Raw genomic sequence first — 25,878 nt, forward strand, 5'->3', positions numbered from 1 at the left:
ATCCTATGGGAACCTATTGAGTACTGCTAAATTTACCTCAATAATAATAACAAAAACCCTACCTAAGATTTTTGCTGAAACTTTCATTTTGCTTACTCTTCTAGGTTTAGGGCTTTGGCAACTGCAGATGAGAACTTATTTGGATGCTATTATAATATTCCAAGCTTTATTTAGCTTTCATGAAAGCCAGACTCTGGTAGTGATGCCTCAGACATGATGTATTAATATTCTTACTATGAAGTTTGCAGTGATCTTATCCATTCTTTGTTCTACTGCATCTAAATATGTGAGATAGTGTTTGCATTTTGATAGGAGACCTCCTGTGAGTGTCAATGAAAGTATCAATCCACAGTCTATGCATCCTGAATTCAGAATCGGTAGCATTATATTTATCTATAATTTATTCTGGTTTTCAAGAAACTTTAAATAATATGTTCATGCAATCCCTGCATGATATCTTACTTGTAACGGTCATTCTACTGACCAAACAATAACTAAATCTTATGCACCCGCATTTTATGTAATCTTGTGTGCCTCAGACTTTACAAACTTCTAGTGCCAAAAAACCTGGGTATATCACATTTTGGGAATTCCCATTCTTGAGACTATTAATTTTCTGGTTTCTATAATCAGGTTTTTTTATTAGTCTATATTTTACTTCTCCTAAATAGGATGCCTCTTTTTCAACTTCTTCACCTCTGGATTTAAAAGAAAATATTCTAGAATTTATAATTTGCACAGATTTGCTTTCCAAATGATTTTATCTATCATGCATAATTTCCAGACAACCCTATCCTTCTTTTATTAAACTAGTTCTTATGTCTTGTTGGTTGTCCTTCAATACTCCTTTGGGGCTTTTCTGATCTACATATCTCTTCATCATTTAGAACCTTGGGCATGTGTCTATCATTAATTTCTTCCTTTGTACAAGACTGTACATCTGTCACTCTAACTTGTTTCTACTAATTTCACCTATAAAGGTAATGTATATTAAAAGGTATAAAATCCATCAGTATGAATCTGACAGACATATCAGTTATACAAACAGATCCTGCCCACTGTCTCTGTTTTTAGTAGAGTAATTTCATTTAGGGAAATTTTCCTTTTTGTGCCAAGAACCCCTTTAGTAGTTTGTTGAAGTCAATTCCTTCTAAAAACTCTGTATATAAATGAAAAAAAAAACCCTTAAAATTACAAATAAAATCAATCATAATTTAATAGATATCAAAATATTTAAAATTCTGATGCAGTATTCTTCCTTATTGTTATTGTCTATTAACATCTACTTGTATGTCTAACAACTGCCACCAATTTAAAAAGTAATAAATAGAAAAAAATAGTTCAAAATATTTACTACTGTAATATTCAAAATATCTGTGGATTCTATAAGTGACAAGTTATGGTATTGTTAATGAGTATTTTTTGTTTATTAAATTCATAATCCTATTTTATACTTCATTTCAACTAGAGCATAAAGAAAATAAAAATGCAAAATAGTCTTATTCAAGTTCACATGGACTTAAACTTTTAGTATCCCTTCCAGTTTATGTCCTCTTGTTTAAGAAAATAGGATTGAAGTCTAGAAGTCTCTAGGATCCATAAAATTCAAAAGGGAACATTAAAAATTTGTCTGTGTTTGAGACATTCCCCAGATATGATGCTTTATGTGCTAAAATAGAAGTGATCTCTGGAAAACTTGACTGGTTTGTCTCATTAATAAACTCCTACCACTGAAGTTACCTTCTGAGAGTTGGACTTTAATTGTTCGTCTCTAAAATTGAGGAAAGCAAGGGACAGGATAGAAATGAATACCAGGTCGTAAATCTATTTGTCATCCGTTATGCCTCAATATCTACACACTGCTCTTCTCAAAATATAGTTTTATATGAATAATAATTATATCAAAACTCAAAAGAAATGATCCCTAAATATCACACATAAATTACTGCATACCACTATTAGTTGCTAACTGCTACTGAATCAAATGATTGAAAATTAAATTACTTAAAAGCACAAATTTATTATCTTATAGCTCTGGTAGTCAGAGTCTAAAAGTGGGTCTATAGAGCTACTCTTTCTAGGAGCTCTCAGAATCTGTGCTTTTCCCAGCTTCTCCATGCCATCTCCATTCCTTAGCCCAGGGTGCTTCCTTCCTCTTCAAAGCCAGAAACATATCATTTTTTCTCTTTTCTGACTTTCTCTCTTCCTTCTATAAATGCCATTGAGATTACAGTGAGCCTGCCTAGACAAAGCAGGATAATCTCCCTATCACAAGATTCTAAACTTAATCACATCTGCAAAGTTTTCTTTGAATGTAAAGTAACATGTTCCCAGGTTTCCAGGATTAGGATGTGGACATTTTGAGTAGCATTATTCATCCTAAAAAAAAACCCAAAGGCATGTATTGCTTAATCTTAACAAAGCCAACATGCAAGATCAAAGAAGCAATGCTATAAAAGCAGAGTCAGGGTGATTAGATTGGCTAACCAAGGGACTTATGCCAGTGCCTGGACATGGGGTTCCCCGTACTGCTGTCCACTGGAATTTGGTATTTACTTCTGACCAATGAAAACATTCCTTGAGTCTTTTTTCTCTGTCTTTAGTCCTGAGCTTTGTGTCCTTCAATTTAAATATTTTCTTCTGACTTGTTTAAAAATTCTATTTGATCAGTTTCTAACCTGCTGTTAAACTTGTGTACTGAGTCTTTTATAAATGCTGTGATGTCAAGTTTCTATCCCTGTTTTATTCAGTTTTCTTGCCACTGTGATAAAAATGCTTGATAAGAACAACTAGGAAGAAAGTTAATTTTGGCTCATGGTATCAGAGGTCTCAATACAACAAGGGCCAGTGCTCTGAGTCCAAGGTGAGGAAGAACATCATCTGAGAAGGGCATGGCATAGGGAGGAAGCTGCTCCTCTTTTGACAGCAAGAAAGCAGAGAGAGATAAAGGGAAGGTCCTCAGAGAATATGCACCCTTCCAGGGAGCACTTCCAGTTACCAAGCTCTTCTAGCCACACCTCATCTGCCTACAATTGCCACACAGTAGTCAGTTCACTTAAACTTGATGAGGGTGTTAGTTTGCAGCTCTCATAATCTAATCATCTCACCTCTGAATATTTCTTCATCCACAAAGAAATTTTTGGAAGACACCTTGTATTCAGAATTTAAGAGACCCCCAAATTCATATATTTTGCATTCTTTTCCCCCACTGAGATGATGTTAGGAGGTAGACACTTCGGCATGTGATTAGACCATGAGGCCTTTGTAGGATTATTGCCCTTATTAAAAAAAGGTACCCACTTGTGCCACATGGTGACACAGCTAACAGGCACCATCTATGAACCAGAAAGCAGGTATTCAACAATGGATTCAGTTACATCGTGGCCTTCCTGGCACTGCCAACTGTAAGAAATAAACTACTGTTATTTATAAAAACCCAATATTTTGTATAGCAGCCCAAATGGACTAAGACAGAAAATTAAAATATGTTTAAATTTAGATATTTTCTTCTGATTCTTATTTCTAGCTTCCTGTAATCTAGTAAAGTTTTTTTCGTGGTAAATCCTTAGCATAGTATTATACATATACAGTTACATATCTTTACCCTACAATATCATTATCTTGTGTTTATATTCCATCATTACAACTTTACTTGATTTCTACCCCTTTTATCCTAATTGTTTTCTTGTTCTTTTTTATTAAATATCAGATGTTGCATGTGAAAAATATAGTAACTAATTAAGAATTTAGTGATGTTTTATTTTCCTAGATCTATTAATCCCCTTCTCAACTAGAATCCTGTTTAAATACACTAATAGTATTTCTACTTCTAGAATGCCCTTAACAAAATATTATATTCATAAAAATCTATGCTGACACCAACATAATGTATAATTGTCATCATCTCACTTTTTTATATGAAATTGTGTGTGTGTGAGAGAGACAGAGAGAGAGAGAGAAAGAGAAAGAGAGAGAGAGAGAGAGAGAGAGAGAGAGAGAGAGAGAGAGAGATTATAATAAAATTAATGTCTAGCTAACCAAGATAGGACCTATTTTTACAGCTCGGCATTCTTATGCAAATATAAATATTCAATCCCTCTTATGATTTTCACTACAATTTTTGCTTATACTAAAATACAATTCAAATGTCCAGTTGAATACACTGTTTCAAATATGCTGGGTAAAGAAAAATGTTACAGGAAATGAGATACCAGTAAAGAATGACTTGGAATCTTCCAAAAGGGCGAAAGTGTTGCACATGAATCTTTAAAGTTTATCTCAAGTCATAACTTCTTAGGAAGTCTTTTTGTGTTACCGAGATATTTCTTATAGCCTTCTCTTTTATAAACTTGGCAGGAATCCATTATCATAGCCTGGGGCAGTCAAAGCCCTCTTCATGTTCTATGAAATTCTGCAATTTTACTTCTCTGTTTTTGAATCTGCAAAATTGCTTTATATGGTAGTCTAGACTTATTTGAAGAAAAATAGACACCATCCTCTGGATTCCTGCTTGTTATTAAGTCTATAGAATTACAAAGATACCTTTGCATGAATACCATCACATTTGCTAAACATCATAGTGTTCTTATAAACAATAACAAATTCTCATTTCTGAGTAAGATTTCATAATGCCATTGTTATAACCTGCAAAAATGTTTAAAAGTACACATTCATGGGTTACAGTCTGAGATCAAATATAATATAATTTTCATGATGGATATCAATTCTATACATCTGTGCAACTTTCCAAGGTATTTTGGAGTTAAAAGCTAGTTTGCATGACACTAAGTTTGTGCTGAGCATACTATTTTGTTCTCTAATGAGGAAAATTCAGTTTTTGTACCAATTCTCCTGAGCCAACATGGTTGTTCCTTGTCTCAGTTATACTTAATGGGCTATTAATTATTTCCATTTCATACAAAAATTCCCATAGAAAACAGGAAGGAGAATCAGATGATGGATTCTATTCTAATATAAATATTATAAAATTCTATCACACTAAAGCCTTTGGGTTAATGGAGGTAGAGCTACTATGAGCAATCTTAATAATAAGAAAGCAGCTGTGCCTACTAATCCTTGGATAAATAAATTTCTCAGTGTACAAATTTCTCCACAATTCATTGAAAATTATTTGGTGTTGATTATCTTTTTTCCCTATTTTTAAAATATTTGAAAAGTTGTCAGTATGTTTGAGGTACTTACTTATGTTTGAAATGAGCTTATGTGATTTTCATGTATTTATAGGAAATGAGAGTCTTTTCTGTTACAGGAAAATAAGAAGAAATATTTATGTAGAAAAATGTGTAATCCTAAATGTGTCTATTTTATATCTTTCTGGTTTATTATTTATTTAGTTATTAAATCATATTTAGTAAGAGATTATCAACTATGAATACCGAAGAAAATATTGTGCCATATTGCAAATACACTGACAAAATAACCTAGATTTGTTGAAAAGAATTAAATGATACAATTTTAAGAATGTCTTCTGCTTATTGATTTTTTCCTTTTATTTGATTAACAAAATAAAATGCAATGCCAACAGAAATTATTACCAACTGAAGACAAAAAATTTTAATCAGTATGATTTCTATCAGTGAAGAAATATTATTTATCTTGTCTTGTTTTTTCTTAATGAGCTTAACTTATCTTTCCCATCTAATTTATCTTTCCAAATTAGTCTACCTCTAAATTTGTCAATACATTCCTTCTATATGTCAATCAAAATTCTACCTTCTTTCACTTTACCATGTAAAATTTTATTTCTCAATGTAGAGCTCACATCTTAGCCACATAATTCTTACAGCATGATGTAACACCTCTGTAGATCTAACTGTATGTATATGTATGTCTGTGCCCTGTGTATGCATGTGTGTTGTAAACATAATTTATCTGATGTTTTATTCCTTTGAGGAACATAAGAGCTAATATATCAATGGAAATTGCTTAGAATAGTATCTTACACATTATATAAATTCTGTAAATGTTTGATAATTTTATTTTTATTTTTGTTATTCTATAAAGTTATTATCCTATTTGGATTTTTGCTTTTTACATTGTTTTCCTCTCCTATCATAAAACATTTAACTTTATTTTTGTAAGATTTTATTTTATTTTTTTAGGAGTTAGCTTGGTGTGGTGGTACAAAAAACTTGGATGTCATTCTTAATCCCATTATTATTATTGTTACATTTTATCATTTACTAATTTGTCAGTTTCTTAAAAAATGAAAAAGGTTTAAATATGATAGGATTTTGCATGAAGCAAATACAATATGTTAGATTGTACAAATTATCTATAATATGGTTATATGTACAACATATGTATAATATAATTGACATTCTATAAATATTAATAATTTCACTATGTTTTCCTTAATGACTGAAATTATTCTTTATAGTCATTAAACTCTTTAATGTTTAATTTTATCCTAAAAAAAATCATTAAATATAGTTCATCTTTGGTAACCAAACCTGAGAAACAAAAGTGTAAATCATATTGAATGTAAATGTTATCTTTATAATCCCACTCCAGAAAAAGGGAGTTCAGTGCATATTCACAGTATTTTATTTCAAATTATTGAATAATGTTTTCATCTTCATATTAAAGGAATGAAAATTTGTGAATTATGGTGCTATAAACATTGATGTAGCTGTGTCCCTGTAGTATGTTGGTTTTAAGACCTTTGGGTATAGACCGAGGAGAGGGATAGTTGGGTCAATTGGTGGTTTCATTCCCAATTTTCCAAGAAATCTCCATACTGCTTTCCATATTGGCTGCACCAATTTGCAGTTACAACAGCAATGTATGAGTATACCTTTTCCCCCTCATCCTCACCAACACTTATTGTTGTTTGTCTTTGTAATAGCTGCCATTCTGACAGGAGTGAGATGAAATCTTAGAGTGGTTTTGATTTGCATTTTTATAACTGCTAGTGATGATGAACATTTTTTCATGTATTTGTTGATTGATTGTACATCATCTTCTGGGCAGTGTCTATTCAGGCCCTTGGCCCATTTATTAATTTTTTTTTTTTGGTGTTTAGCTTTTTTAGTTCTTTGTATACCCTAGAGATTGGTGCTCTATTTGATCTGTGAGGGATAAAGATTTGCTCCCAAGATGTAGGCTCTCTATTCACCTCACAGATTGTTTCTTTTGCTGAGAAGAAAAGTTTTTAGTTTGAGTCCATCCCATTTATTGATTCTTGATTTTAATTCTTGCGCCACAGGAGTCTTATTAAGGAAGTTGGGCCTAATCCAACATAATGGAGATTAGAGCCTAATTTTTATTCTATTATATGCAGGGTAGTTAGTTTTATTCCTAAGTCCTTGATCCATTTTAAGTTGAGTTTTGTGCATGGTGAGAGATAGAGGTTTAATTTTATTTTGTTGCATATAGATTTCCAGTTTTCCTAGCACCATTTGTTGAAGAGGCTATCTTTTCTCCAATGTATGTTTTTGACACCTTTATCTAATATAAGATAATTGTTATATTGTGGGTTAGTCTCTGTGTCCACTATTCTATACCATTGGTCTACCAGTCTGTTTTGGTGCCAATACCATGTTGTTTTTGTTACTATTGCTCTGTAGTATAGTTTTAGGTCTGGTATAGCGATACCACCTGTTTCATTCTACTTGCTTTCAATTGCTTTAGCTATTCTGGGTCTCTTATTTTTCCAGATGAATTTCATGATTGCTTTTTCTATTTCTATGAGGAATGTCAGAATTGCATTAAATCTGTATAGTGCTTTTGGGAGTGTGGTCATTTTGATAATATTAATTTTGCCTCCAAGAGCAAGGTAGATCTTTCCATTTCTGGGATCTTCTTAGACTTTTTTCTTTAGTGTTCTGTAATTTTCATTATATATATCTTTCACCTCTTTTACTAAGTTGATTCCCAAAGGTTTTTTTTTTTTTTCTTTTGAGGCTATTGAAAATGGGGTCGTTTTCCTTGTTTCCCTTTCTGAGGATTTGTCACTGATTTACAGAAATGCCTTTGATTTATGGGTGTTGATTTTATATACAGTTATTTTGCTGAATTTATTTACTAGTTCTGGAAGGTTTCTGGTGGAAATTTTAGGGTCTTCCAGGTATAGAATCATATCGTCAATAAATAGTGCCAATTTGAGTTCTTCTTTTCCTATACGTAGCCCTTTAATTTCTTTCATGTGTCTAATTGCTCTGGCCAGTGTTTCAAGAACTATGTTAAATAGAAGTGGTGAAAGAGGGCATCCCTGTCTTGTTCCAGCTTTTAGAGGGAATGCCTTCAATTTTTCTCCATTTAGAATGGTGTTGGCCTGGGACTTAGCATAGATAGCCTTTATAATGTTGAAGATATGTTCCTGTTATCCCTAGTTTTTCTAGTGTTTTGAACATGAAGGGGTGCTGTATTTTATCAAATGTTTTTTCTGAAATCTATTGAGATAATCATATGATTCTTATCTCTAAGTCAATTGATGTGTTGAATTACATTTATTGATTTCCATATGTTGAACCAGACTTGCAATCCTGGGATAAAACCCACTTGATCGTGGTGCACAATCTTTTTGATTTGTTTTTATATTCTATTTGCCCGAATTTTATTGAGAATTTTTGCATCTGTTCATTAGAGATATCGGTCTGAAGTTTTCTTTTTTTGATGTGTCCTTGCCTGGTTTTGGAATCAGAGTCCATTCTACTGTCATGTATAACTAATTAGAACAAATAAAAATAAATTTTTAAAAAAGATCCTACTTAAATGTACACTGGATGGGGACAATGGAGGAACGCACCATATCACAGCTATTCCCTGAGTCTGAATAGGTTTTTGGCAGCCTATTGAGGTAGGAAGACTATGAGGAAATGCCACTGGGTAACTCAGACAGCTAGCACCAAGTGAAAACCAGAAATATCAGTTTCTAAAATAGAAATAAAACTAATAAAAGGAGTCGAGGGCAGGATTGCCAGGTGTGTTGTGGCTCAGTGGGGAAGGGGAAGCCTCCTCTCACAAGCAGAAAGAAATTCTCCCACTGAGTTTAAGAATCACAGGTATCAGTGTCCTACACATGGACAGTCAGCAGAAAATACACTCAAATGCTCTGAAGTGAGCCAGCATGGGAGAGAGTCCAGCACTTTCCAGAAGATTTAGTGAAAGTGGGGTAGCAGTAACAGCTTGAGAAGACACTAGATTTCCTGAGCAGGAGCCTAGAAATTCCTGTAGTTTATCTTTATTTTTCATTTTTTGCTCTTAGTTTCTCAATTTCTTTTCTTATTCATCATCTACTTTCTTTTTGGGTTCCAAGATCCAATAACTATTTAGACTTTCACTGTTCATTAGATTGGGAGTTTCCCAGGCTATGACTCAATCTGAGCACAGGAGTGGGACTTTGGCAAAGATGTAGAGGAAGCTCAGAGCAGTGACAAGAGCTGCAGCAGTTCTGAGATTCTGTGGTCTGAACTCTGTGAAACAGAGCATGGCTGATGAGGTGGAACTGGGATGGATCAGGGTTGCCATATTCTCCACACCCAGAAGGGCCTAGTTGCATCCCCCACACTTCCTGTGGAGCATTTCAGACTACAGAGGTGAGAGGAATGGCCAGCAGCCCTGAAAAAGTTCTGTTCCCATTCCAGGTCACAATAACAAAAAGTCATTTTGAAAGTGAATTCTTCTCTGAAAAAAAAAAAAAAATGCTCCACCAATAGTTGTTGCCAGGCATGGAATGTGTGGAGCTCAGCACTCCTATTCCCCTAACAAGTTTGGCAGGTTTGGGTCAGAGCTGAGAACAAAGAGCATAATACTTGAGTCACAGGAACTTTCTCAAAGCTGGGAGATTCTAAAATCAAAACCAGTGGAAAGAAGATTTCTTTTTAAAAACCCTAGCAAGAAAAAACCTGAATCCTTTTATGACTATTTTTGCTTCAGCTGTTCATTGTAAACTGATTTTTAGCATCCTCCCACATTATGTGGGTTTTTTTCCTGTTATACCTAATTTTATGCATTTTGTCAATTAACTTGATACTCTCTTAACGCTTCCTTTCTCATCTTCTGACCTTCCCCTCTTTTTGTCCTTCTTTCTCTCCTCATTTTATATTTTGTATCCCTTCCCTCCCACATATTTTTATTTTCTCTTTTATCTATTTTATCTCTTCTTTTACCTCAATTTAGTATATGATCATTAATGTTTAGTCTTCAGTCTATTCTACCTTATTTTTTCATACACTTCTATATTTGGCTAATAGTGTTGTAAATGTCATACGTAACAATGTTTTTGTATATATTGATATGATTTAAATTACTACTCTTACTGGTGAAGACTCTCTGCTATCAACCCGGTACTGGGGGTAGAACTTAGCACTTTGATTACGCTGACCAGATGCATTGAAGTTTAGATATATCCCCAGGTCAGAGCTCATTATAAAGAAAGAACAGCTCACTGAAGGACCCTCACATAAATGAAGAAGAGGAATTCATCACACCAGATAGAGAGTTTAAAAATACAAAATATTAGTGTAATAGTTTATCTTCAACAAGATAAACAAATTGACAAACCCCTATCAACCTAACCAAAAGAAACAGAGAAACCCTAAATTAATGGAATTGGAAATGAAAAGGGAGCTATTACAACATGCAGAAACCCATAGGATCACTACAGAGTGGTCTATATTATATATTCTAAATAATTAAAATCTATATTCTAACTGATTAAAAAATCTAGGAAAATTGACAAATTTCCTATAAAAAATGAACCAAAAGGATACAGAAAACTTAGACAAATAACAAAAGAGGAAATAGTAATAAAAATCTTTCAACGAAGAAAAAACCCAACATCAATGGATTTTCAGCTTATTTTCTATGAGACCTTTAAAAAACTAATATTAATGCTCCTCTAATTATTCCATGAAATAGAAAGGGAAGCAGTACTTCCAAACTCATTTGATAAAGCCCATACACTGATTAAAAAAAAAAAAAGGATAGTAAAGAAAACTATAGATCCCTGAGGACAAAAATACAAAATTCCTTAACAAAATGTTTTTACATGATATCAGCAACACATAAATAAGATAGTGCATCAGGATTAATTTATTTCATTTTAGAAATGCAAGGACAGTTCACTGTATGCAAGTCAGTAAAGGTAATTCACCACATATCTTAATAGAATCAAGGAGAAATCACATGATTATTTCAAAAGATGCAGGAAAAACTTTGATGAAATTCAGCACTCAATCATAATAAAATCACCGAAGAAACTAGGAATAGAAAAAGCTTACTTCAATATCACATAGGCTGTATATAACAAACGCAAAGTCATTTTACTGAATGGGAAAAAATTGAGTATTTTTTTCTAAAATTAAGAAAAAGACAAAGATATCCACTCTCATTATTCCTATTTATTAAAGTATTTGAATATTTTGCCTCTGTAATTAGGCAAGAGAAGGAAATAAAAGGGATAGAAACAGAAAAGGAAAAAAGGCAAATTTACTAATGCTTGCAGAGAGCATGATCCTGTACTTAGAAGATTCAAATAGCTGACCAGAAGATTTCTAGAGCTGATGAACACATCCAATAATATATCAGGATGCAAAATTAGCACACAAAAACTAATAGCTTTTCAACACCCTATAGAGAAATATAAATCTGGAAAAGAATTCTGTTCACAATAGCTTAACAACAACAACAGCAACAAAACTGCTAGAAATAAATCTAACCAATGGGGTGAAACTTTTCTACAATAAAAATTACAGAAAACTGAATAAAGAAATTGAAGCAGACACCAGAAGATGGAAAACCCTCTCTCTTTTTTTTTTTTTGGATGGGTGGAATTAATATTGCTAAAATTGATGTATGATCCAGAGATCATCAGATTCAATGCAATTCCCATCAATGATATTCTTTACAGAACAATATCAAAAGATTCCCAGAATTCATATGGAATGATAAAAGATCCAGAATAGCCAAAAATTCTGAGAAAAAATTACAATACCAAATTTCAAATTATACTTCTGAGCTGTAGTAACAGAAACTGCATGGAACTGGCATATAAACAGGCATGATGGCCAATAGAATAGAATAGCAGACCTAGAATCAAACCCACACAGATGAAGTCATCTGATCCTTGACAAAGTTGCCAAAACAATATGTTGCAGAAAAGATGGTGTTTTATACAAATGATACTGGAGAAACTAGATATCTATAAGTGGAGAAATGAAACCCTCTCTCTCATCTTGAACAAAAGTCAACTCAAATTGATTAAAAGACCTAGGAATTATACTGGAAACCTTGCAAACTACTAGAAGAAAACATGGGATCACACTGCAACATGTATGCACAGGAGTTGACTTCCTTCTTAAGACTCCTAAAGCTTGCCTGGCACTGTAGTGCATACCTATAATACCAGTGACTCTGGAGGCTGAGACAAGCAAATCACGAGTTGAAAGCCAGCCTCAGGATATACAGTCAATCAACAAATATAATTAAAAATGCTCATCATCTCTAGCAATCAGAGATATGCAAATCAAAACCACTCTAAAATATCATCTCACTCTGGTCAGAATAGCAACTATTATGAAGACAAACAGCAATAAGTGTTGGAGAGGATGTGGGGAAAAGGTACATCCATACATTGTTGTTGGAGCTGCAAACTGGTACAGTCAAAATAGAAAGCAGTATGGAGATTCTTTGGAAATCTGGGAATGGAACCACCATTTGAACCAGCTATCCCTCTCTTCAGACTATACCCAAAGGACTTAAAAACAGCACATTACAGTGACACAGCCACATCAATGTATAAACATTGTATAAAGCAGCACAATTCACAATAGCTAAACTGTGGAGCCAACCTAGAAGCCCTTCAGTGGATGAATGGTAAAAAAAAAAAAAAAATGTGGCATATATACACAATGGAATTTTACTCAGCATTAAAAGAATAAAATCATGGCATTTGCAGGTAAATAGCTTTAGTTGGAGAAGATAATGCTAAGTGAAGTTAGCCAATCCCCAAATAACAAATGTAACTGTTTTCTCTAAAGAGGATGACTCATAGTGGGATAGGGAGGAGGAGCATGGGAGGATTAGATGAATTCTAAATAGGGAAGAGGGGTGGGAGGGAAAGGAAGGGGGTAGGAGATTAGCAAGGGTGGTGGAACGTGATGGACATCATTATTCATAGTACATGTATGAAGAATCAAATTGGGTGTCAACATACTTTATATACAAATGGAGATATGAAAAATTGTGGTATATATGTGTAATAAGAATTATAATACAAAAAAGTACATGTATAAAAGTATGAATTGGTGTGAACATACTCTATATATAAAAATATGAAAAAAATATATTCTATATGTGTAATAAAAATTGCAATGCATTCCACTGTCATGTATTTAAAAAAATTAAATCAATTAAACTAAAAAAAAAGAAGAAGAAAAAAAAAGCCAGTCTCAGCAATGGCAAGGCACTGAACAACTCAGTGAGATCCTGTCCCTAAATAAAACACAAAATAGGGCTGGGGATGTGGCTCCATGGTCAAGTTTCCCTGGGTTCAATCCATGGTACCGGTACCAAAAAAAAAAAAGTCTTCTAAAGCTTGAGAAATAAAGCAAAGAATCAATAAGTGAGATGGCATCAAATTAAAGGGTGTCTACACAGAAACAGAAGAAATTAAGATTACAAAGAGAAAGCCTACAGGATGTGAGAAAATCTTTTTCAGTTATTTTCAGGTAAATAATTAATATTTATAATATGAAAAGGACCTGCAACACTTAACAACAAAAAATAATAACCCAATCAATAAATTATGAAATTAACTTAAAAAATTCTCAAAAGAAATACAAAAGGAAGACAAATACATCAAAAAACATTCAACATCCTTAACAATGTGGGAAATACAATTCAAATTTATACTGATAGTTCATATCTTTCCAATTAGAATGACAATCATCAGGAGTATAAACAATAATAAATGCTGGTGAAGATGCAGGGTTAAAGAAACTCATATATTGTCAATGGAATTGTAAATTAGTACAACCACAGTAAATATCAGTTTGGAGTTTCCTCGAAAGATTATAGAACTACCATACAACCCAACTATGTCCTTCCTCAGTATTTATCTTAAAAAAATAAGGTCAGCACACTATCACAATACATGTATACCCAGGTTTATAGCAGTGAAATTCACAGTAACTGAACTGTTACTAACCTTGGTCTCCATCAAAATATTAATGGATAAAGAAAATGTGGTATAAACACACAATGGAATATATCCTCCTATAAAGGAATAAAATGTTACTTGCATAAAAATGGATGGAACTGGAGCACATCATGCTAAATGAAAAAAGGCAAATGCTCAGAAAGTCAGGGTTGTATGTTTTCTCTCATATCTGGAAACTAGAGAGAAAAAAAAGGATAAAAGGGACCTTATAAAAACATTCAGAAGACTAGCAGGATTGAGGAAGGGGCTCAGAGGATGAGAGAAGAGAAGGGAAAGAGAACTAGGAATTAAATTAATCAAATTATGTTATATGCATGTATGAATATGTCATAATGAATCCCATTATTATGTAGAATTATAATGCACCAATTAAAGAACCCATTTTATTTAAAGGTAGATTTTATTGGTCATTTGACATATTCTCTAATATATTACAATAACTTGTTAGGTATAGTTATTATTATTATTATTATTAGCATTTCTTTTTAAGTAAGTAGTATAAATCTCATCCATTTTATCATATTTAATAAGATAAAGATTAAATTACAGTTAAGCTTTAATTCAATCTAATCTTAAATTTATTTTATTCCCATGAATTTTCACACAGCACTTTTATTGACCTTTATAATTTATATTATTATATAGTAATTTATCTCCATGTCACTATATATTCTTTGTGGTCATTTTTTTTTTTTGATGTTTCCTTTACAGGCAATGAGTGCATGGATTTTCAGTTGTTTTTATTTGGCATATTTTGTCACATGTACTCACTGTGTAATCCAGATGCCTATGGAGATACAGAGTACTTCCTTCATCCAAACATCATCTTTCATGTCCTATTCAGTTAATTCCACCTTGACTCCCTCATTCCTAAAATAACTAATTATTTATTTTATATACTCAATTTTAAATGATACATCAGTTTACTTGATGTGAATGCTATAGAAACCATTCAGTTATTAGCAACCATTCACAAATTTTTGCAAGACTCAGAAGCAGAAAGTTGAAGACAACCTCTCTGTGAATGATTTATTCCCCATTAATTTTTTTCATATTTTGAGTATATCTATGAATCTCACTGAATAAACATTCAAAATATATAACTATAGTACTTTATTTTCTGCATATTAGTACTAAACAAAAGTTTATGAAAATTATATCTCATAGGTCGCCTTTGATAGTTATGGCACTTCTTCAAGAGGTAAGTATTATCCCATTAAAGTTTTTATTCTGGAAACTAACAATTGAGGCTAGAGAATTCATTTTATCATATATTTAAAATATGTGATGCTGAAAAACTGCATGATGCTTTAAAATTCATGGAAAAAATAATGAATATGTTTTAACTTTTCTGGATACTTTTGTAGAAGAACTATATATTATACTGAAATTTTATTTAAGCCAACATTATGTTTATTTTCCATATCATAAATTATTTAACATTGGAACATTAAGTCATTCCACATGAAGTAAATGTGATTGAAATCATATGTAATATAATTTTTGATATTTATATTTTTTAATCAGTGTTTCTAATGAACTATATTTTTCTTAGCTTCCTGGGTGATCTTTGTAAAGAACAAAAGTGAAAAAAAAAAAATAACCAAGACATCCTCCTTGTGTGCTAGCCTTTTGTTTCAGACTAATGCTCAGGTTCTTAAAAATGGCATTTAGAACAATTCTGAATTGGACCCTGGCCTATGGTTACAAGTTTATCTCTTGACATATACTTTTTTTTAAATATTGTACTTCACTCCTATCAAATTACTGCTATTCCTCACACCCCATGCTGTTTGCTGTCTCCTGTCAGATATTTATTCGCTTGCTGAAAATACCACCAAGACAACCTGATAAGAAGGTGAAGCTGTGTTTATTCTGACCATGGTAAGGGAGATAAATAACTTGACAGATTCTTAGCAGGGTTTCAGAGGGGAAGAGAAAAGTCAGGATATTGATGAGTTTTGGGAATCTGGTTTGAGAGAAGTCTTTCAATGTTAAGGCTCCATTGGATTAGGTGATTACTGTGATGTAAATTGGTGGCCCCAGGAAGGCAAGAATTTTGAAGCAAAGGAGTGGAGAATCAGGGGGAGTAAGTAGTTAAATATATATACTGAAAAATTGAATGGGCTGACATTCATGTGAATGTGTTTCTTTTCTTCCCAACAAGTTCCCAAAATACATAATAAGTTTATTTTAAACTATATCTTCCTATATAACTTTCTAGGTACATAAAATTCATCTCTTTAGTGGGCAAGAAAGAGAATTTGATAATGCTTTCTCTCTAATTGAACTTGAATCTTTGTTTTATAATTACTGGTTTACAAATCTCTACCTAGTAATCAAAGAAAATCTTAAATTAAGGGGACAAATCTTACTCATTAGTGGTATTAAAATTAAAAGTTTCATCATATGTTTCTTAACGTTTCTATAAATGATGAAAGATTTTGAAAATTGTTCTTTTCATTATTGTGTTAAGAATTCATGCTCCATAAAATTTTCTACTTTATTTGAAATGTAGCATTTATACAATAAAAATATATCATATATTGAGTAATAATTCTCCTAATACAGAAAATATTTGCTTGTGATTATTTTTAGTTTTTTTTAACCTAAAAAATGTTGAAATGTTCATGCCTTCATATCTCTATATAGGAGAGATTTTTTAATTTGAATAAGTGATTTTTTAAATTAAAAAAGTGCTAATTTTTTTCCCCAAGGATATTGTACTAATTGCCATTCCTCATAGCTATTCAGTGGCTGATGAAAGTTTTAACTCATTTGAATTTATTTTCAATTTAAATTGCATGAATTGACATATTATTGCTTTTCCACAGTAAATTTTGCTGATTGATTGTAAGCTTTCCCAATGTTTTGTGTTTTAAAATTCTTATTAATTATGGCTAGTATAATAATAGTATACTCAAATGATCTATATTTCTTCTTATTATATATTCACAAGGAATTTAATTGATGTAGCATGTATTTGAATGTATATGATAAGAAAATACATGGAGTGAGACAATGAAATTGATTTTCAATTGTAACAAGTTATTCTGACTTTCTCCACTAACTTCTTATGCCACAACATTCACATACCAAAGACCAAGTTATGGTTGCACATATTCCTTGTTATTTACTTTCTTTAATTAATTCATTATCATCTTTGTACAATGAAATTATTTTATTTTTTGTAATTTCATAAGATTTTGTAGTACTAGAATAAAACCTTCCACTTCTCAGCCCTCATTTTTAAAAACACTTATTCATGTGTGTTTTAATGGCATTCTGTTGTGTTTTAACCTTAGTCTGCTATCAGATCTTGAAGTCTCTTTGATTAATGCCATAGAACATTCTTTAGCAATTTTAATTAGAATGACATTTGTGGAGTAGTTTGGAAAGAACTGATATCTTCCCATTTATAAACATTATATACATATTTTATCATATATTTTTATATTATAATAATACTTTAAATATTTATTCATAAACTCTTCTGCATTGTTACACACATTTCTAGGTACATTTGATTGCTAGATAATAATAGTATCTATATACTGAAGATACTTAGTATGATTTTTGTAAGATAACCATGCTTCTATTCTCAGAATTATCTTTTAAATGTCATATAATTGTGGGATTTATAATAAAAAATTAAGAATTTTTTTCTGCTTTCATATAGGTTTGGCTATATCTTCTTTTTTATTAGATTGGTAAGAGCCTTTATGATACATTTAACAAGCATGTTATTGCAAAAACATAAATTTCATCCAAATTTGATAGAAATATTTCTTCAATTTCATTTTTATATATTAATTTATTATAGATTTTTAGACTGTATTTGCCATGCTAAAATGCTTCCCCTGAATCAAATTTGATGACTTAAAAACTCTAAATTACAATTCAGAAGAAATATAACAAAAGAGTCAGCTGTGTAAATTATAAAACCTCATTACTTTGGTTCAAATCCTGTTTTTACTTGATGCCTGTTTGTACATTATTTGCATCTCAGTTACCTCATCTGACAAAAAGGAAATAATTATAATACCTGCCTTACAGGTTAGCTGATTCATTAATAGTTTTTAAAATGTTTACAACTGTACTTGGCATTATGTGCTAAACAGGTGTCAGTCAAATATGAAATGGAACAATTTCACTCTATCTGATGAGGCCAAATGTTCTGTCTCATCTACAATATGAAAAATGATGTTATTGATTTTGCAATATGGAAAATTTCTTGTGCTTTTTTCAAAAATTTGACTTTATATCCCTACTCCTGTATTACCTTTTCACTTGATTATCACTATTAAATTACTCTTTCTATATTCAATACTGATTCGGATTTTTCAAAAGTGCTGAAACACATTTGTGTAAATATTTTTCCTCGTATGCCAATATTTTCTCCTGTGTAAGATCTTCTTGAGTGTGAGATGCCGCCAGGAAAGCTACTTGAGTGGTCTTATACTCAGAGCCTTGGGGTTCTTAGGTCGCCGCCCCTTGGGAATGATCCTGGCATTCTCCCGTGTAGATTGCCTAAGATGTGAAATCTCTGCCTCTGCTCTACTAGTGGGACAGCTCTGATAATTTAGAGTTAGGCATAACACACTGGGACCTACACCCTATCTTATTTGGCAAGGAACATTCATTCCATGGAAAACCTTTGATGTTTCCCCCATATAAATAAAGCAAGCATGGGCTCTCACACTCTCTCTCTTTCCAGTGAGGAAGCTCAATGCCTTAGATGAGAACCATCCTGACCCTGGCTTTCTAAAATTACTTCCTGTGTCCTGTGGTTTCTATCCGGTTTTCTTTTTTTTTTTTAGCTTTTATTTCACAGCCAGCTGGAATCATTCAGGGGAACCCCAAATTCCACCACCCATACAGGACATAGGCAAGATTTGAGAAAATATATCTGTCAGTAATTCAAAGATTACAATCATAAACTCTCTCAATGTGGTTTTCATAATATTATTTTAGATTAACTACTGATTTGTACTTTAAAGCTATCATGTAATTGTCTTCTATGGTCATTTATTATGATGAGGAGACTATTTTCAGTTGAACTTTCTCACACTATTTCTCTCTTATTTTCTCTTTTTGGAATTCTAATCTGTTATTCTAATGCAGTGAAAAATGCACATAGCTCTTTAAGATCTTTATTAATGTTTAAATGTATAAGTGGTTCCCAAGACCAAAGAGTAAAAGAATCGCTTTTGTAGGGCAGCAAATTGAACATTCTAGTCATTTTATGTTATATCTGATTCTGATTTTGATGTAATCCCCTGGACTTGTGTTCTCACAATATCAACTTTGAGTTTCTTCTCCATGTCTTTCATTGGACATTTATCTTTACTGATTTTAGCAGTATAATTTATTAATTGTTTTTCATTCTAGCATTTTTGTACATAAGAAATTGGAGAGGGAAATTCATTTATCAGTTCAGTCTGTGAAATTAACTTAGTGGTCACAGTAATTTATTTTAATTTCCTCCATCCAATCCAGTTCCATCTTCATTTTCCCCAGTGTTGACAGTTTTCTGCATCAATGCCATCTGACAAGTGTAAACAAATCTTAAAGAGAACGGAGCACATTTATAAACTGCTTTAATTGATAAAGTTTCCCATGATATTAAAAGTTTTTATAACGAAGTTCTATAACTTCACTCCAATATTGCCTTAATTATATTCTAAGTCCATTTTAAACAAATAGACCAAAATTGGTTCAGAGATGAAAGAGATCAAATACGCAGGCTCTATAAAACCTTTCTCTCATTTCCTTTGAGAACTAATAGGAATTCTTACTACATTTATAATACATAAGTTTGAAATGATTAGTTTATTTGTTTTCTTATACAGTTCTCTATCCACGTGGAGTGTAAGGGCCATTCTTTTCTTTGGCACCAATGAGCCTGCAACTTTCTCCACTATTTGGAACATAAAAAGTGGGATATAAAAAAAGTGAATCTGAGGCAGACCGGCTTTGCAAAGACCTACTTCTTCTTTCCAAAGCACACAAGACAATGGCAGTGGTAATTTCTTTTTGTGTATTAAGGAAAATGGACTAGGGTGACAAACCATCCCAGTTTTCGAAAGTCTGAGACAAGTGTTAGCAATAAATGTTTTAAGTCTTGGGAAACTCTATGACTCAGAGGTCACTCCAATCAGATCATAATCAGCAGAGACTGATACAGAGGACAGCACACACTATTCCTCAACCTACACAAGACAGATGTTAGTATTCTGGTCTTGAAATTAATTGGAGCCCTTTTTGGCAGGCAGGATTCTGAGATGCCCCTCAAGGATTTTGTCCCTTGGAGTCCCCACCCAGTGGAATTCTCTTTGTTAAAGTGTGGGTAGAGCCAGTGAGTACAATTGGATATCACTCCCATGATTACATTATCATGTATGGCAAAGAATTTTTTTTTCTTATGTGATTAAGGTCTCTATGTTTCAGACTCTAAGTCTGACCTAATAGAATAAGACCTGAAAAATTAAATAAAGTAACAATACATGCTCTTCTGTTAGCTTTAAGGAAAGCAAACAGCCTTGTGAATTTCCTTGGAAGGGTATGTGGGAAAAAGGTACAGGGACCTTTAGGAAGTATAAGTGTTCCCTGATCAATAGCCAATGACAAAATATGTACATCACTCAAAGAACAAGAAAATAAATTCTGCTAAGAACTTGTGATCTTGTAAGAAGATCCTTAGATTAAAATGAGAATTGTAGCCCCAGATAACACCTTCATTTGGCCTGGTCAGATCTGACCAAAGAACCCAATTAACCTCTACCCAGGCTCCTGAAACGTGGAAACACTGAGACAATTTTTTTCTTATGCTGCTAAATATTTGGTAATGTTTTATACTGAAATAGAAAAAACTATGTACATATATGAAAAATTATGGACACATGTTAATTTTGAAGTATACTTGCTGCTGATTCTGTACCCATCCTTTGCCTTTGATTCCATTGCAAGTACTAAGAAATGTTCATTTGTACCTTCTTAAGAACTATTTATTGCATGTCTTGCAAGAAATCGCATGTGTTATTTTTGAAAGGTATGGTAAATTAGAGAAAACATAATATGTATTTGACATCTTAAGTAGAAAGAGAGAAGAAAAACTGAAATTACCCATTGCAACCCCAACATTTTAAGAATTATTATCAACATTTGTGGGAGGGAGGAAAATGGAAGTTACTGGCTTTCAAGGGTGTTTTATCTAAAAGGAAACAAAGCTAATTCAAAAACAAGGTTCAGTGTAATAAGATATTTTAAACACAACAGATAAGATATATAAATTTTGGAGGAATGACATTAATTTTATGCATACTTTGGAAGAGAGATTTTTATCTAGTCAAAGAGGAAGAAACAAATATTGGCTACACAGATGATGATGGCTTATGAAGTAGCTGTCAGTGGCTATGTTCTCAGGGAAAGGTATTTGAAGCTATAATATCAGCTTACAAAAGCAGTGGTTTTCTCACGACTTTTTGAATAATTTTGACAAGAACATCAAATCTTCAACTGTCATTTAATTCCATATTCTGCCACATATTTTTTCAACAAAATGTACTTTAAGATTTATTCATTTCCCTTTTTCATTCATCTTGTTATACAAAATCATAGTAGGAACATTACCAAAATGAAAATTAGTCCACATAATACATTAGGGTGAAAGAAAATGACACATTATGATCCATAAAATAGATAATTTTTCTTCTAAATAAATTATAAATGTTTTTATTACTTTATCTGATTTAATAATAAAATTGTTTTCATAGCATCTTATATTACCTTGGAAGTGTTTTTGTACGCCTATTAAACTGCTCAAAGTAAATATAAATCAAAATATTAGAATAAGGCAGAATAGAAACTATCTTTAAATGTTGGGTGTATCTTTTTTAAACTTCTATTTATTTGGTTGCATTGTGTTCTACCATATGAAGGTTAAACCCTAGTTTAATGTGGAAATAGAAAACAGCCTCATTTATTTGACTAGTTCAACTAAAACTATAATCTATATCATCTCATGGGTAAAATGCAAAGGAGTGGTCTCAGATCAGTTAGCAACTAGAAAACATAAGCTCCTCTAAGAAAGAATAAACTAAATAAGCTTTTGTAAAGAAATATAATTGGTTTAAAATAATGCTCCATGAGGGCTGGGGATATACCTGAGTTGGTAGAGAGCTTGCCTTGCATGCACAAGGCCCTGGGTTTAATCCCTAGTTATAATTCAGTAACAGTATAAGGACTGCCTTAGAATCACCTGTGTTTTCAAGAAATTTAGAACTCTGCTTGTAAGAAAAAGCAATGTTAAGAATTATAGATCAGTTTGGATGAAAATGAAAGTATTAGATGTTAAGGGTTTTTTTTAGAGAACATTAATTTAGGATAAAATATACTCAGATTCTATGAATTACTATGTGACCTTATTAAGTCATAATTTTTCATATGTGAAAAATGTGTAATACTACCTGAATTTCTAGTTAAGAATCAAACAAAAAATAAATGTTATATTTTGTGCTTTGTGAATGTTCATTGTAATTATTAATATTAGCTAAGAAGTAATTTCATTCAAACTAAATTATAGTGAGAAACATGAAAATGGAGGTAAATATTAGTTATTGATTCTTTAAATATTAAATCAATAATTATGTTGATAAATGAAGACAAAGTTTTTTAAAAAAATTAAATTTATAGGTAATTAGTGAAGAATATTCCATGTAAAATACATAAAATCCTTTAATGGCCCTTTGAGTACAAAAAATATAAGACAGTTTCAAAAGCTTGTGTTGGATAAGGAGAAATTTAGACATTGAATAATGTTAGTCCAAAGGTGAAAAGATTTTAAATTAAGTTTTTTGCCTTCAATACTTTAAAAATATTATTTTTTTTTACTTTTATATTACAGCAGATGCTACTTCTGAGAACTCTAACTACCTTGATGGTATCTAGAAATGTGCATGATGTGCATTATCATTTTCCATAATGTAGCTAGGAATTCATTCTTGGGTAACCAAGATGGAAGGATCCCATTTTAGAAAACCAAAGGAGAACCAAAAGACAACCAAATCATGGTGCCTTGATCAGATCAACAATAGCAATAACAATAAAATAGAATCTTGGTCTAAAATCAAAAGCTGAAGAAGCAAAGAGAATGACATGAGTAGAGAGTTGACATTCGTTCTACTAAAACTGATTGAGTAAGCATTTGAAATTCTAGCCCTCTGCTGCAAACTCTGAAGACTGCCTACCAAAAAGGCAATGCACTGGGACTCCTTGATGAAGAACTTCAGGCACCTGTGGAGAGAAGGCACAGACTAAGATGGCAGGTGGGAGTAACAGATGCAAATTTCAGGGGCTGATTAGAATCACAGAGGTTTGAGAAAATAGTCACTTGTCACAGTTTGCAGTGAAGGATTCAAGCTATACCTGTTTATATCTTGAGACCTCTCTGTGTATCATCCTTCCCTAAAACAAAGTGGGGCAGTAACACACCATGTTTCTAAATGTCTCCTTTCTTTTCACCAAAACCTAGCCAAGTTAAGGGAACCATGAGAACAAGCCTGGGCCAGAAAGCCCAGACACATATTATCTTGAAGGACAGTGGCTTTCTCTTATGTGTACTGGAAACTAAGACAGATTGGTGTTATCTGTGGAAAACAACATCCTTGCATGTAGACCAGGAAGAGTTGCTCCTTGGCATGCTGGTCATATAAACAAGCAATGCTGATTATGTCATTGCTTCTGCCATCTAACATTTAAAAACTCTCTCCAAGTAGGAGTGAGCATGGAACTATGTCACTATGGAAAAGATCAGTGTCACTCATCCCGTCAGCTGCCACTTGGCAAAATGACATGAGGAAGAGGACATGCTGTTTGCTGAAGCACTCTCAGGGACTGAGGTGATATCTGTCAGCTTGTTGCCACTGATTGGTTCTTGACACAGTCTCAGATCTCTTACACCTTTTCTTCAATAAATCATATGTCTTCAGTTCTGTCTTTGAACACTTTATTTGGTTTTCCTGCAACCAAGTCCACATAAGCAACTAAGCTGTAGCTACATTAGTAAAACTGAGAAAATAAATTTAGATAAAAATCCAAAAAGAATAAAAAAGAAAAAGTAGCAGGATGGCTGTTGTGAATTTCAGACACTGTTATTAAAGGCATGCTCTTATCAAAATGAGGAAAATCACTTTAGTCACCTCATACCCTACTCTGTGGCAACATTGAGGTACAACTCTTAATGAGAAGCCTGCCATCTGGTTTATTTTCCTGGCTGATAGCTGCTAGTAAAAATGCTTGTCCCAATACAAAGACGTTACTCATGGATCTCTCAAATGGAAATTTTTGAAAACAAAAAATTACCTCTTAAAAAGTTAGGGATGAAGTAGACTGCACTGGTTCTGGTAACAAAGTATTCAAACCAAAAATAAGACACCATTCTTCAAACAATTCTGAGACAATACTATGAAGCTTTGGTATCAGTTTTTTAGAGGGTCTTTCTGTTTCTTGAGCAACCTATGCAGATGGGGGAGACTGAAAAGATTAGGAAATAAGGGATAGAGTACAGATGAGGTAAGAGAGAGAGGGAGGGAGGAGGGAGACAGAAATAGAGAGAAAGAGCAAGAGAGGGAGAGATAGAGAGGGAGAGAGAGCAAGAGGGGGAGAGGGAGAGAGAGAGCAAGAGGGAGGAAGGGAGGAAGGGAGAAGGAGAGGGAGAGAGGGAGAGGGAGAAGGAGGAAGGGAGGGAGAGGAAGAGGAACAGAATGTGGGGAGGAAGAGGGAGATGGAGAGGGAGAGGGTGGGAGAGGGAGGGAGAGGAAGAGGGAGAGAGGGGAAGGGGAAGGAAGAGGGAGACAGGGAGAGGGAGGAAGGGAGAGGAAGAGGGAGGGAGAGGAAGAGGGAGGGAGGGAGAGGAAGAGGGAGAGGGAGAGAGAGAGGGAGGAAGAGAGAAGAAGAGGGAGGGAGGGAGTAGAAGAGGGAGAGAGAGGGAGAGGCAGGGAGGGAGAAGTAGAGGGAGGGAGAAAGGGAGAAGCAGAGGGAGGGAGGGAGAGGGAGGGAGGAAGGGAGAGGGAGAGGGAGACGAACAGAATGTGGAAAGGGAGAGGGAGATGAAGGAAGAGGGTGAGGGAGAGGGAGAGAGCAAGAAGGGGAGAGGTAGAGGGAGAGGGTAGGAGGGAGGAAGGGAGAAGCAGAGGGAGAGGGAGGGAGGAAGGGAGAGGGAGAGAAACAGAATGCGGGGAGGAAGAGGGAGAGGGAGGGAGGGAGAGGGAGAGGAAGGAAGGGAGAGGGAGAGGGATGGAGGGAGAAGAAGAGGGAGAGGGAGAGAGAGGGAGGAAGGGATGGGGGAAGGAGAAGAAGAGGGAGAGGGAGTGGGATAGGGAAAGGAGGGAGGGAGAAGAAGAGGGAGATGGAAGGAGAGGGAGTGGGTGAGGGAGAGGGAGGGAGGGAGAAGAAGAGGGAGATGGAAGGAGAGGGAGTGGGTGAGGGAGAGGGAGAGAGGGAGAAGAAGAGGGAGGGAGAGGGAGGGAGAAGAAGGGGAGAGGGAGGGAGAGGGAGAGGGAGGAAGGGAGAGGGAGATGGAGGGAGGGAGAAGGAGAGAGAGAGAGAGAGAGAGAGAGAGAGAGAGAGAACAAGAAAAACCCAAGGGGCCCAATAAGAAAACTCAGCAGTTTGCTTTCATATGGGATGGGCAA

The sequence above is a fragment of the Urocitellus parryii genome, chromosome 4 (assembly GCF_045843805.1).
Source record: "Urocitellus parryii isolate mUroPar1 chromosome 4, mUroPar1.hap1, whole genome shotgun sequence".
NCBI lineage: Eukaryota > Metazoa > Chordata > Mammalia > Rodentia > Sciuridae > Urocitellus > Urocitellus parryii.